This window comes from Podarcis vaucheri, assembly GCF_965113315.1.
Source record: "Podarcis vaucheri genome assembly, chromosome: 3".
Taxonomy (NCBI): domain Eukaryota; kingdom Metazoa; phylum Chordata; class Lepidosauria; order Squamata; family Lacertidae; genus Podarcis; species Podarcis vaucheri.
In genome coordinates this window covers 40,319,620-40,333,476 of record NC_138761.1, presented here as the reverse complement: position 1 = coordinate 40,333,476, position 13,857 = coordinate 40,319,620, and the positions used below count along the sequence as shown (strand labels likewise).

Below are 13,857 nucleotides of genomic sequence, written 5' to 3'. Positions count from 1 at the left end.
GCGCTAGGACCTGGGGATACTCAGCAGGCGCCCGAGCAGAAAAGTCTCGCCGGGACGAGCGAGCGAGCGAGCAGTCTGGTGGAAGGCGGCGAGTTTTCCGCGGGAGAGGCGGAGAAAGCGCTGGAGCCGGCGGCGAGGTGGCCGAGCCCTGGGCAACATGTAAGCGTGCGCGGTGGTGCCTCGGGGCTCCAGCTTGTGCTTCCTGCTTGCGTTTGGTTGAGCCGAGTTCCCTGCAGAAGGAACCTACAGGTTGTAAACACCCGGGGGTGGGGGGAGAGAAAGAAGCCGAGGCGAGCGCCCTTCGTCCGGGGCTGGGGTAAGAGTCGTCCGCAGGGCTACCCGCTTCTCCCCGAGGGGCTCATTTCTGAACTGCGTCTGGGGGAGGGGGCGTCCTTTTTCCGGCTCCGACGCGCAAGGACGGATCTCGTTGGCGCACAGCCGCTGCTTCCAAAGTGGAGCCTGGGCGCACGCCTGTTTGGCCGCGCCTGCCCCGGCACATGTCGTTCTTCTGAAAAGCAAGTCGGGCCGAGTGCTTTGGCGGGTGTGCTCGGAGGCACAGTTCCTCAGCAGCATGGAGAGATTAGCTCGCCCTTTACGCACGCCCTGCCGTGTTCTCGATCGCGGTGGATTTCCTACCCTTGTCACAGCTTCGGGAACTCAACGATCCCCGTTCATTGCTAGGTGTGCACATCCAGGGAGAAATAAATCTCTTATGTTAGCTGGTGCAAGGTGCGCGTGTCCTCCAAAGTGTAATGGTGCGAAATCGCCCAGAGGGCATAAAGCGTCTGCTAAAATCTTAACTGGATTTGGCTGCAGAAAGCTTAGAAATTGCCCTTTGAAGCCTCCCAAAGATAAACTAGCTGATGCTCAGGAAGCTATCGGTTGACCTGATGCCGTTTGCTTGCCCGTTTGATGCAGCAGCAACAGTGCTTGATTTTACCCCTTGGGTTGGGTGGAGTGGAATAAAACGGAGCTCCAGATACAATTGTGGTGTTCGGCGGTAGCATGTCTGTGGCAGGGAACCAGAGAGCTTGCCTGGAAGTTGCATGTAAGTTGTTGACTGTGCTTCCTCCCTCAGGCTTTAATGCTGACTAAGTAATAGAACTTTGCCACTAATGTCTAGGCTAGGCTGCTTCTTTTTCTTTTTAAAGCCTGGAGGCGTGCCTCATGTTTGCTTTATCTTAGTCTAAACAAGGTTAAGAGTGTTGGGATATTCCATCAAGCAGGTGCAGAGCAGGCATGGGTCATCGTTTTGCTGTGTCCTTGGTCCTAAGTCTCCAGGGCTGGCTATGTGTACAGATCTCCAGGTTTTCAAGGTCACAGCTTTAAATACAAATCTGTGAAACACAAGGCCGTTTCTGTTGGACGCTAGCAGAGTGTCTTCATCCATTCTAACCCCCCACCCCAATTTCCTTCTGTTGTTCTCTTTCCCCACTAGCCAGAGCTCTCCTAGGTCAACTGTGTTGGCATCTCAATGATGGAGCTGTGCCAGGTTTGGCCAATCGGCACAGGTGTTCAGAAGGGTTCCCAGGTTGCAATCCAGAGGTTGTGTACTGTAGATGATTTGTACTGTTTTTACAGGAGCAAAAGAGGAATCTGTTGTGGTTTCCCTTCTTCTGTTGCTCTCCTGATCCCTTTTGCCCATATGTTTCTGAATACCATTGCTGGAAACCACGGGAGGGGAGAGCGCTGTTTCCATCAGGTCCTTCTCATAGGCACTTGGTGGTCCACTGTGAAACCAGGATGCTGGACTGGGTAGGCCACTGGCCTGATCCAGCAAGACTCTTAGGTTCATATTCTTCTTCCACAAAGTTGGCAAGGTTTCCTTTTGCCCACATGACCCTCTTGCTCTAAAAACTGTGTCTTCCCTTTGCATATGACACCATTTTAAACAGAAGGGGTCTGTCACCATCACACTGAGCTCAGCTCAGAGTTCAATATGTAAATACATGTGGGTCGCCAGTGGTAACAAGGCAAAGGGAACTGCAGTTGCCGATGTACTGTGTGACCTTGGGAGGTGACTGATGCTCTTTGCTGAAATTTCCCTCCTTGCACCACCAGGGAGGCTACTGCCTTGCTGTGCAGGCTATGAGGCTCTGTTCAGGAGATGCAAAAGGGTGACTGCTGTTAGGCGTCCCATTCCTCCTGAGCTTCCTGCCCTTCCAACTGCTATGGAGCTAATGTTGTGGGAGACCTGCCCTCCTCTCAAGCTTAAGCTTGATTTCCGACAGCTGTGAAACAAATGATTGGCGGGGACAAGAACCATGGCAACAATCTCTTGTGCAAACGATGGCTGTTTTCACACATGCAGTTTAAAGTGGCCAAAATGCCCATTTGCAGGACAAATGCCTTTCCTGTTTTTCTCTTCCGCATGAAGAGTAACGTGAAGCATGAGCTTCTCTCATTCTCTTTTAAGCATCATGTGTGAGATGCTGCTTATTTAACTATATAGACAGATATAGCTTAATACCGCCTGTACAATTGGATTCAAAGTTTCTGAATTAGCTGGGAGAAATATACCGGCAGGTGGTTTTTGCTGCATTTTGGTAGGTTGTGATGATTAGCTCAAGTGTGGAAGACCAGATTCCCACTAAAAGATGAAGGCTCCTTTATCTCAAGCAGATTCCAGGGCACTAGTCTTGAATCCTGCGGTCAATGCATAAGCAGGAAATTCCATTTTATGGGTGGCTTTTGGAGCAAGGCATCACTGAACGGGTGAATTTGTACAAGGGTAGGCAGTCCTTCAGAGCCTCTCATGCACTGGGGCTCAGGCACAGTTGCTGTGTTCATGCAATCGTCATGGTAACGTACAGCTGTAATCTGCCCCCCCTCCCTCTGCAAGTCCTTCCTCTATGAGCTTATTCTAGCCTGGATAAAATAGCTTTTTGCATGAATACCGCAGCAAGGCAGTTCCTTGTGCTTCCAGCCCTGATCTGCTGATGATTGTGCTGGACAGCACCAGACACCTGTGGAGAAGTTAATGTTTCTTTATTGTCTAAAGCCAAATACCGAATACTGCATCATTTTGGCGCTGTCGCTTTGGTGGAAAAATCAAGCTGTCTTAATTATCACTCTTTTAGCTACTGTTTTCTCTGTGAAATCATAGGACCCTGAGGTTTGTTTTTTTAAAACACACACACAGGTAATTTATTGCACAGCTTTTCAGATATCCATCCACTGATGTTTTCTCCAAAGGGGTGCAGCAATAACAATACATGCTTTTGACTAATGAAACCACTTTGCAAGAGCCTTGTAGCATAGGCTGGTATTATTGTTTCCATATTGCAGATTCCCAGCTGACTCTGGCTGAGAGGGTGGATTGCTGTGAGTGCAGTTAAGAAGTGAATAGAGGACTTCTTGCTGATGGCTCAGACTCTTAAGTCACCGGATCCTTATTAGGTTTGGCCAGAGACGTGGATGTGATTAGATAGTGCAGGCTAGCTGTCACCTTATTTCCCAAAATAGGTGGTAAATTCTAAGGCCAAACATACCTCTTAGGGCAATCTCAATTAATAATAATAATAATAATAATAATAATAATAATAATAATAATAATTTATTATTTATACCCCGCCCATCTGGCTGGGCCTCCCCAGCCACTCTGGGTGGCTTCCATAAAAACCAAAAATACAGTAAAATATCACACGTTAAAAACTTCCCTGAACAGGGCTGCCTTAAGATGTCTTCTGAATGTCAGGTAGTTGTTTATCGCTTTGACATCTGATGGGAGGGCGTTCCACAGGGCGGGTGCCACTACCGAGAAGGCCCTCTGCCTGGTTCCCTGTAGCTTTGCTTCTCGCAATGAGGGAACCGCCAGAAGGCCCTGGGCGTTGGACCTCAGCGTCCGGGCAGAATGATGGGGGTGGAGACCATTTACCAGTATATCCAAAGGAAAAGACATGTTGGAGGAAATTTAGGCAGGACTTTGCAGCCTCCCCTTCATGGCTTCTCTGCTGATACCAGTGGCATACTGGAAAAGGGATGAAGCGCCACCACTTATATCAAAGCAGGGGTGTTGATGTCCTATGCTGGAGCACTATTTGCCAATCAAACCTGTAAGTTATTCCATTACATGAGCTAAGCAAGAGGAAGGAGCAGGTTACATTGGCATGCAGGGCTAAAGATTAAGCTGTGGCTTCTGTTTTGAAAACTTTTGACCAACCAAAATGGCACAGAATCATGAGCAAGCTTTCAAGTCCACCAGAACGCGTCATCAGGCTGAATGTTAAGCCAAGTGCGTATGTGTGTGATTTAGAGAGAGAGAGAGAGACAAGTTGACTTAATGCCTGTCAAAAGTTTGTTTTTGTTGTACGTATAGTCTTAGACGAGGTCTGGGAACCTGACATGGGGAAGTGCCTGCACTTCAGAATTTACTACTACACACTGCCTACCTTTTATCCTTTCTTTCAGCTCTTGCCTTTCTTAACACGTCCAATAGCAATCAGCCTTATCCCCTTTTTGCTTTGCTAATCTCACTGAAGCCCAAAATGACTTTAGTCAACTTCCGATAACTTATAAACTCCTATTCGATTCCCAAAGCCCCCATCTAGCAAACTATCTTAAAGTTCTACATAATGCCAAACACCGTTGGACATTTACCAGGGCCCGCTTTAACGCTCTCCCTTCAGCTCTTCTAGAGGGAAGATACAACAAAATACCGATCGAACAAAGATTATGTCCCTGTAACAGCAACAAAATAGAAACAATCGGGCATGTCATCTTATATTGCCCATTATATTGAGACTCAAGAAAAGAGCTGATCGAGCCGATTCTGAGGAAAATACCTCGCAGTACAGATGACACCTATATCAGACACCTCTTAGCTGACAAAGACCCCGAAATCAACAGGCCTGTGGCGAAGTACTGTTACATTGCAACAAGAATAAGACAAGCAATGATGACAGCAACGGAGTTCAAATTGTAAACATCGAAGGAACGATAATAAATAGTAATGACATTTGAACTGAATTCTCAAAACCTTAATTCTCCCCATGCATCTTTCAGTGTAATTTCACTATCCTAGTAGCTTTCTGCTTTAACGTTCTCACCACATCAGTGCATCCATAACTCTGAGAACTGCCTTCAGGCATGTGACTCAGCGTGATTTTTGGCTGCTCAATCAGCTGCTATTTGAACTAGTCAAGTGATCCTTCCTTGAGGGGAGATCCCTACAGCTGAGGGTGAACAATTCCTGCCTGAGGAGAACACTACACGACAATTAACATCTCTTCCGAATTTAAAACTCTCCCAATGAGCATGACAAACAATTATAACCTGACACTGGAAAAAGTTTTGCTGTTTTGCGAGTTGTGAGAGAGATTTCTGCTGTTCCCATTTTACAGAACTCTGGCTGAGGAATCATCTAGTGAACTCATGCCTGGGCTGGGATCAGAATTCAAAGAATTTACTCACAAGGCCACAAAGAATTATTGTCATGAGCCTGCAGTTATGTCAAAAGGGTCTATAGCTCTCACCCCATGCTTTTGGGAAAGAAAATGCCATCTCTAGAAATCCCTCCCACCAAAGGTTTTTCAGGGGCTTATATTGTTTTCTTTTCAGTGCCAAGCACAAGACATTTTAAAATACATTCTTTCTGCCTTTTAAAGTTCAGATGTTAACTTGCACTATTTTAAAAAGGGTTTTATTTATATTCAAGTGAAATTCAGCAACAAATGTCAACGCAAGGTAAATAGAAAAGAAAGAGAGATGTAAAAACAATTCAAAAACACAAAGTTCCCAGGGAACAAGCACAGTGCCTTATTCATCATATTGTCTACACTGGTGTGAATAATATTTAAACCAACTTCTGCAATATCTGTTCTCTTATTGCTGTATGGCTGATTATTTAGTTTTTGTATTTTTGAAAACCGTGTCTAAAGGAAAAGAAATCCACCCAAGGAAACATTTTGGCAATGATACATAGAACAGCAGCAGAAATGGAAAGTGCAGAGGCCAAAGCTGGCATAAAAGCAGTTATAAAAGAAATGTTTGTCCCAGTCACATTTCTCTAAAAGTGGTTGCTTTTTCTTTACTCTTTTAAGGGTACAGTCCTCAAGTTATGTCTGCTTCAGAAGGTATGCTTCGGTCAATGGGATTACTTGGGAGATAAATTTGATTCATAATTTCTTTCTTAAAATGCTTGCCAGGACCTAAAATTACCAGCCAGTAGCAAAATGACATGCCCTGATTCTCTCTCCCTGCATCTTCTCTTTAAAATCCTATAGCTGTGACCTCATATGGACAGACCCCATAGCCCAGCTTTGGTTATCTACATTCTGGTAACCTCTAGGCTGAATAACTTTGATGCATTATATGTGGAGCTACCTTTGACGACAGTTTGGAAACTACAGCTAGTGAAGAATTAAGTGACCAGACTGCTGGCTGGATGTACATAACGCCAATACTGTACTGGCCCAACTGCATTGGCTGCCAATTAGTTTCTAGGCTCAATTTAAGGTGCTGGTTTTGATAAAAGCCACTGGAGTGGGGTAGCATGTATTTTTTTATGCTATTCCAGGATGGACACTTGTTATTTTTTAGTCATTTAGTCGTGTCCGACTCTTTGTGACCCCATGGACCAGAGCATGCCAGGCACTCCTGTCTTCCACTGTCTCCCACAGTTTGGTCAAACTCATGTTCCTAGCTTCGAGAACACTGTCCAACCATCTCGTCCCCTTCTCCTTGTGCCTTCAATCTTTCCCAACACCAGGGTCTTTTCCAGGGAGTCTTCTCTTCTCATGAGGTGGCCAAAATATTGGAGCCTCAGCTTCACGATCTGTACTTCCAGTGAGCACTCAGGGCTGATTTCCTTAAGAATGGATAGGTTTGATCTTCTTGCAGTCCATGGGACTCTCAAGAGTCTCCTCCAGCACCATAATTCAAAAGCATCAATTCTTCGGCGATCAGCCTTCTTTATGGTCCAGCTCTCACTTCCATACATCACTACTGGGAAAACCATGGCTTTAACTATACGGACCTTTGTTGGCAAGGTGATGTCTTTGCTTTTTAAGATGCGGTCTAGGTTTGTCATTGCTTTTCTCCCAAGAAGCAGGCGTCTTTTAATTTTGTGACTGCTGTTACCTTCTGCAGTGATCATGGAGCCCAAGAAAGTAAAATCTCTTGGACACTTTTAGTTAACAAATTTCTTCTATTTTCTGGTATGTTTTTAATTTGGTAGTGTATGGTGTCGTCCCCCCAAAAAGTAAGTTACTTTGAGACAAACTTTTTTTTTGTAGTAAACAGATAAATGTAATAAATAACAATGATGACACAGTTGACGCCGATGTGGAAAGTACAGGCATATGAGCACTTCCCTGTGTATTTCCTCTGACAGGCCTTGCTCACAGTTTCTCCTTGTGTGGGAGGACAAATCTGCTAAGTCATGCAAAAGGGAAATACAATGCCGTCACGTGCTGCTCCCAGGGCCATGCCAGGATTTGGCTTTGGGCACATCGTGGCAGACTCTTGGAAAAAAAAGCACTGGCATGTTGGTGCATGCCAGAAGTTGAATCCTGTGGGCAGCAGCAGCAGCAGCACACGTACGTGACAAGTGTGTGGCCAGCAGAAGCAGCTTGGACATTAGGCATAGGGAATGCTTCTCTTTACGTGCGGCATGTCCAGATGAACCACCCTAAATGGGAGCCAAAGAGAACAGGGACAATGGGCCTGTGCTATAACGTGGATGCCGTTGCCACAAGGTTTACCTCGGAGTTTTAAAAGTTTCTTCATTCTTTCGTCAGGCTATCGGAAGCGCTTAATTCTATAAGCCATTTAATCCAGCTCCTCATGTGCCTCATGTGACGCCTTGATCCTTGCTAGGGAAATAGCACAGTTCCTTTCCTTCTCCTCCATCCGCCTGTAACACCCCTTAGCAACAGAGAGTCCTGCTCTCCCATTTTAAAGGGTGGCAGAGCTTCCCAGGCTGCTCCAGCTAAGGTCAAAAAGTACTTTGTCTCTTTAACACCGCCTCTCTGCTTTCCCTATGGATCAGATGTATAAACATTGCACTGCCCTCCATAAAGCTATTACACCCACTGCCTGTTTTTTTGTTTTTTTTTTAAATGGGAAGCAACCGCAGTTTAAAGTTTCACGTATCTATCAGTTTACTTAAGCGCTGTGGCACAGCACATTTAGGATGCATGCAAAGCAGGCAGAGCGAGCTGGAGCAAAACGCTTCTCCAGTGGCTCCTGAGACAGTAAAATGACCAGATCTCTGCTCCCAGCAGTAAAGAATTAAGATGGAGCCGGTCACTTTAATGGCAGGGGGCGAGACAAAGGCATGCGTGTCTTTGATTCCTTGGCATAAGTTCAATGACTCTGGGAGGCAGGTTCACTAGAGAGACAGGGACTGGCCCAAGGTCACCCAGTGGCCGAGTGGGGATTTGAACCTGGGCCGTGCTGGTCCTGGTCTAGTTGCATTCTGACCATTGCATCACACAGGCTCTCCAACGAAATACATGCTTCTGCCTTCTTGTTTTTTGTTTTATTTCAGAACAAAAATTCTGCACCACTAAAACACAGAGACATAACCCAATCCAAAGAAGTATCTAATAAATTTCACAGCACATAATTTTAACTACAAAATAAAATGCAGCAGTCAATAGTTGGAAATTGAAGGTCACTGCTCAAAGAAATGAATGAAAATCTTCAGAATGACAGCATTATATGATGTTTTTAAAGTTATCACCTCTCCAAATTATATTTATTTTTAAGAAGGGAAGCCACTTTACTATTAAACTGAGGATGGTGCACCTGTAGCCCCCTGTATGTTGGGGGGCTACAGTTCCCACCACCTCTGACCATTAGTCATGCTGGCTGGGTTTGAGGGGAGTTGGGAGTCAGATTGCATGAGAGCCAAAGGTTCCCCATTACTGGTCTTCCACCTTGTTTTGGCACTCTGAATGTCTCAATTACTGCATCAGTTTTTCCAGCAGTAGTCCCTAGACTCTCCTTTTCATACCCATTTTTAAAGAAGATGGTGAAGGATTGTTGTTGTTTAGTCATTTAGTCGTGTCCGACTCTTCATGACCCCATAGACCAGAGCATGCCAGGCACTTCTGTCTTCTGGTAAAGTAAAAAATTACTCCACATGTGATACAAAATTTTGCTATAATCTGTCCAGCATCGACTAGCAGATGCCTTACATTTAATCCTAATTGGAGTCAAGTGCTAGCATACTAAAAAATAAACTATTGAATTTGTGCACAAAATGATTTCATCAAAGGCTTTCTCTTTTACTAAGAGCTTACAGAGAACCTTAAATTCCAATTTTCCATGAGTACTGGTTTTTAACTTGCACTTGATGGAATACTGTGTAGACTTCACTCATGCACCCGTTGCTAGCTCTTATGTAATATGATCAAATCAGAGGGTGGGAAATGAGCAGAGGGGAGGACGTGTAGGTCAGAGTTCTGAAAAATCTGCAAGATCTCCATCTAGAAGATAAGTTTGTCACAAGCCATTTTACAGTTAATCAATGCTGATGTTTTGGTTGGTGGGCTGGGAACAGTGACGCTGCAAGAGATTAAAACAGACCAATCAGGGAAGTCAGAGAGACTCAAGATGTTTTGGTACTTGTGGCAGAAGATCCAAGTGATACCCACAATGGGGGTGAATATGCACCAGTAAATTACATAATGGATAGATTACTGTACATTGATCTACTGTGCTGCAAACAACAATGTGAAAAAGGATCTCTTAATTATATTATGCTACTCTACTAGGAAGATGCATCTTGGGCCTGTTCATACCACTGACTGCTAAAGAAGGAATTGCAGCTTGTGTGAAGGACTATGCCAGGCTTCCTCAACCTTGGCCTTCCAGATGTTTTGAGACTACAATTCCCATCATCCCTGACCACTGGTCCTGCTAGCTAGGGATCATGGGAGTTGTAGGCCAAAAACAGCTGGAGGGCCAAGGTTGAGGAAGCCTGGACTATGCAATTCCCTACTGAGCCAACTATTTATGGTTTTACTTTTCTTTTTCTTTTTTTTTAAGCGGTCCTGGAAAATTACCAGGCCTGCCCAAACCTGAGGCTTAACAGCCAAAGTTTAGCTTATTGCGCCACATTTCTCCTCTCCCTGAAGAAACAAAACACTTTGTGTTAGGCAATCTGATGAAATGCAGAGTACATATTCTAAAGGACCACTTGAAATAAGTGAAGCTAATTGGTTTCTAACTTTAATGAGATAAAGAAAAATGAAACAGTGCCATTTCTTAGAGGCCTGGACTTTGCTGCTTGGCTCCTTGCACATCCTATGAACAAAAGCAGGGCCAGCGTCTTTATTTATTTATTAGCTATGTGGCTAGTTACATTTTAAAATATAAATGTAAATGCCAGCATCAACAGTTGGCACCATTGGGCTTCTGCCATTGGTCCACAGCCCAGCAGGGGACCCAATGGCAACAGTCAATGGCAGTGGTCCCGGGGGAGGGGGGGACCTCTTCCAGTTTGTTCCCTCCAGGGCTGGCCCAGGACATTTCGCCGCTACAGGCAATACGGAAGATGCTGCCCGCAGGTGCCAAAGGTGAAGGTGACTGAGAAGCAAAAGGAAGTTGAAGAGGAGTGGGCAGCAGGCAGGTACAGAGGAGGTGGTGTCAGGGCTTGAGTCAAGTGTAGGTCAGCAACAAAAAAACCCATAAATCACCCAAGACCAGTGAAGTTAAATCTTCAATCAAGGAAACAAAACCACAGCTCAGGCCTAGGGGTCTCGGCAACTCTACTTGGAGGTCTTGCCCCGATGACACAGTTGTGAGGACTGAAGGTCCCTGTCTTACCACCCCTCCTTAAAGCTCTTCCTTTCCTGGGTCCCCCCCCCCCCAGTCTCAAACTGCATCTGCACACAAGTAATCTGTGTTCTGGTCATTTCATTTCTCTGCCCGTTCTCAGACACCAGTGGGGAGGGGAGCTGGTTGCAGCAGGAGGGGGAGACTCCCTGGATTCTTCAGCAGCCTCTTGACCCCCACCCTCTTCAGCCTCTGCTTCTGCCTCAGAGTCTGGACTGCACTTTGCCACAGACTCTTCCTGCTCATGAAACCCTGTTGCCACGCCAGCTGCCGACACTTCCCCCCACAGTCTTTTCTTTCTCTGACCACTCATTGTCATAGAATCGTAGAATCTTAAGAGTTGGAAAAGACCCAAACGTCATCTAGTCCAACCCCCCAAGATGCTGGAATCTCAGATAAAGCACCCCCCCACCAATCCCCTGGCTCTGAGTCTTCTTCCCCTGGGGGGTTCGCTAGGGGGTTCCCCGGCTGGTGTCTCCCACCACTCCTCTGCAACCAGCCAGTCCATGACAGGTGGGTGGACATGGGAGACGAGACGAGATCCTTGGAGGCCGGATCTGCCACCTAAGGCAACTGCTTCACCTTGTCTCTGTCAGGAGCTCGTCCTACTCTCGAGTAGGACCCTGGCAGGGACACATGCCCAATTGGCATGTTCGCACCCTCCTGGTCGATCGTTCGGGAGCTTCAAAAGCTTTCTTCTGCCTGAACATCACAGCGAACGATGCCAAGAGACATTGGCACACTTAGGGATCCGCAGAGTCATCGCAGCTCGCATAACAGACCTCAGCAACTCAGCGTTTTGGCTAATCTACTTTATTTACATATAAACACACACGGAGCACTGCAACATGGCTCCCTCTCTCTCTAGCATCAGACAGCAAAGAGAAAGGACAAAGGACAATAGTCCCACTTCACGGAACACAGTAACACAAACATCCTGTTTCCGTCACTTCCTACTTTGTGGAGTCAAAACATACACCGTCATGTGATAGACAACAATCCCATGACTGCAATCATGGAGCAGGAATTCTAACAGTCTCATGGGCTGGCTAGCTCTGGCTCACTGCCTCTCAAGCTGACCCAGACAGCAGAGGTGGTGGGAAGAAGGAGCAATAGATGCCACTGCCTGCTTGCTCACTGGCTCTCTGCCTGGAAAAGAAGAGTGTGGTCATGGCAATGGGGAGGAGGAGGAGCAGGTGGTGAGGATGGTAGTGAGAAGGGATTCTCACTGAGAGGGGTGGAGATGGCCTTGCCCTAGGTGGGTCTCATCAATCTGGAGTGGAGGCTGAATTAAGACAAGCCTTGCAGTGAGCCAAGTACTAGGTTGTGCTATAGTAATACTTTTCACTTGTGAGCTACTAAGGAGCGCTCTGCAGAGGCCTGCCATGGGCACAGCTTGTCCTTTCATACCATTTCACACAGCTGCCACTGACATCTGCCAGCTGGTCCTGCAAAATCCTGGCAGCCGAGGAGAGTTTATAGAGCAGGAGGACAAATCCCTGAATCCCCATCATTGTATCCTTCCCTGGATCATCTGGTCTAAGGATATATAGTACAGACTGCATACCTGCTCCTGAAATCTCCCAGTAGAATTGGACTACCCTGTAATAGGAGCATGTGGCGGGAGTTTTTTCTCCTGTTTCTGGAAAGCTACTAATCCATTTTCAGCTGTTTTTAATTGCACCTTAATTGAAAGTGAGCGGGCTGCTTTATGTTTGACTTCAATATATTGTTGGCTGGCCTCGGGAAAGGTCAGTCTTTGAAGTGAGAGATCTGGCTTAATGCACAACTAGAGGTGAGGCTGAGTGAAGGCAGGGAGGTCAACACTAGGGGGAGCCAGAGCCAATGAATACTAGTCTTCACCCCACCCCTCCATTCTGAGATGTATACAGACAAAACTGTAACACAGGCGGAAGAAGATGACAGCCAGCACTGCCCCTTGGACTAGAACAGAGGCAGGTGGGGTCTGGCTGAGGTTGTGGGGGCAATGCCCCATTGCCCCATTCACCCTCTACTGGTGAGGGTGGCTCTGCGGCACAAGACCCTTATCCTAAGCTCAGGACTCTACATTGGCTCTTTTGCTCCCTGCTGGTCTTTGGCCTCCACTTAATTTTATGGCCTAAGAGCTTGGCTAAAGTCCAGTGGTGCTCCTTCGCTGGAGTCTGGCTCCACTTGCCAGCCAAGGAGCTGCTCCTCCTGTACAACAGCTTAATAGACCCGATGACCTTGGAGCCAGGACATGCCGATTTCCTTGTTGAGCAGGTCTGTCGGCTCCCTAGCTTGCCAACATCCCAGGGCAGGGGGCAGTAATGTAACCGGCCAAGTCTTTGATGGGCTCAAGGTGATCTAGGTTGGGGTGTCAAACTCAAATTGTTCAGAAGGCCACACTTCTATTTTTGGTACCTCAAGAGAATCACATTGCTATCCCTCTCTTTACAATTTTAAGCCTGTATTATTATTATTATTATTATTATTATTATATTTTATTATTATTATATTAAAGAAAAATATTTTAAAGTCATAATACAAAAAAGGTAACAGAGAAGAAAAAAATACATTATCTTATCTGTAAGTTGGAACATACCGTAAATGATATCTACTCTTCCATAAATCTCTCAATCTACATTCATAAGACAAAAGCTATACACACACACACAATATAAATAATAAGAGGAATAGTAGTATGGCTTTTGTTAATATGTAATAGAATTTGCAGTCTTCAAGCCCTCTCTGTTTGCTCTCTTAGCGATGTTTGCATTACTTTGCTTTAACTCCGTTTACTTTGTAAAACTCTCTTCTTTCTCTCTATGACTCGTAGCAATGCTCCCTCTGTACCATCCTTCACTTCTCTCTCTGTTAGAGGTCTCTTTTCCTCTCCACTCATTAGCAGGCCCTCTCCTCTCTCTTTGCAGTCCATGGGTGTGGGTGTGGGTGTGGGTGTGTGTCTGTCTGTCTGTGTCTTCTTGCACCGCCAGTGTCTGCAGCCCTATCCCATGTTATCCCCTGTCTATTTCTGTTACCCCCTCTTTTCCTAGGACCACAAAGAGATAGAAAGCTGCCTTTTGCAGAGTC

At 46.0% G+C, this 13,857-nt stretch overlaps 2 protein-coding genes across 2 annotated transcripts in view; both read left to right on the top strand.

Annotated features, from left to right (window-relative positions):
- Positions 1-13,857, top strand: part of LOC309528626 (uncharacterized protein) — a 62,604-nt gene that overhangs the window by 44,631 nt on the left and 4,116 nt on the right. The gene's annotated exons all lie outside the window — the stretch shown is intronic.
- SLC29A1 (solute carrier family 29 member 1 (Augustine blood group)) overlaps positions 5-13,857 on the top strand; it is an 89,373-nt gene continuing 75,520 nt past the window's right edge. Inside the window, exon 1 of the mRNA XM_082216259.1 lies at positions 5-159. The gene's annotated coding sequence lies outside the window, so the exon portion shown is untranslated. The remainder of the gene's footprint in view (positions 160-13,857) is intronic.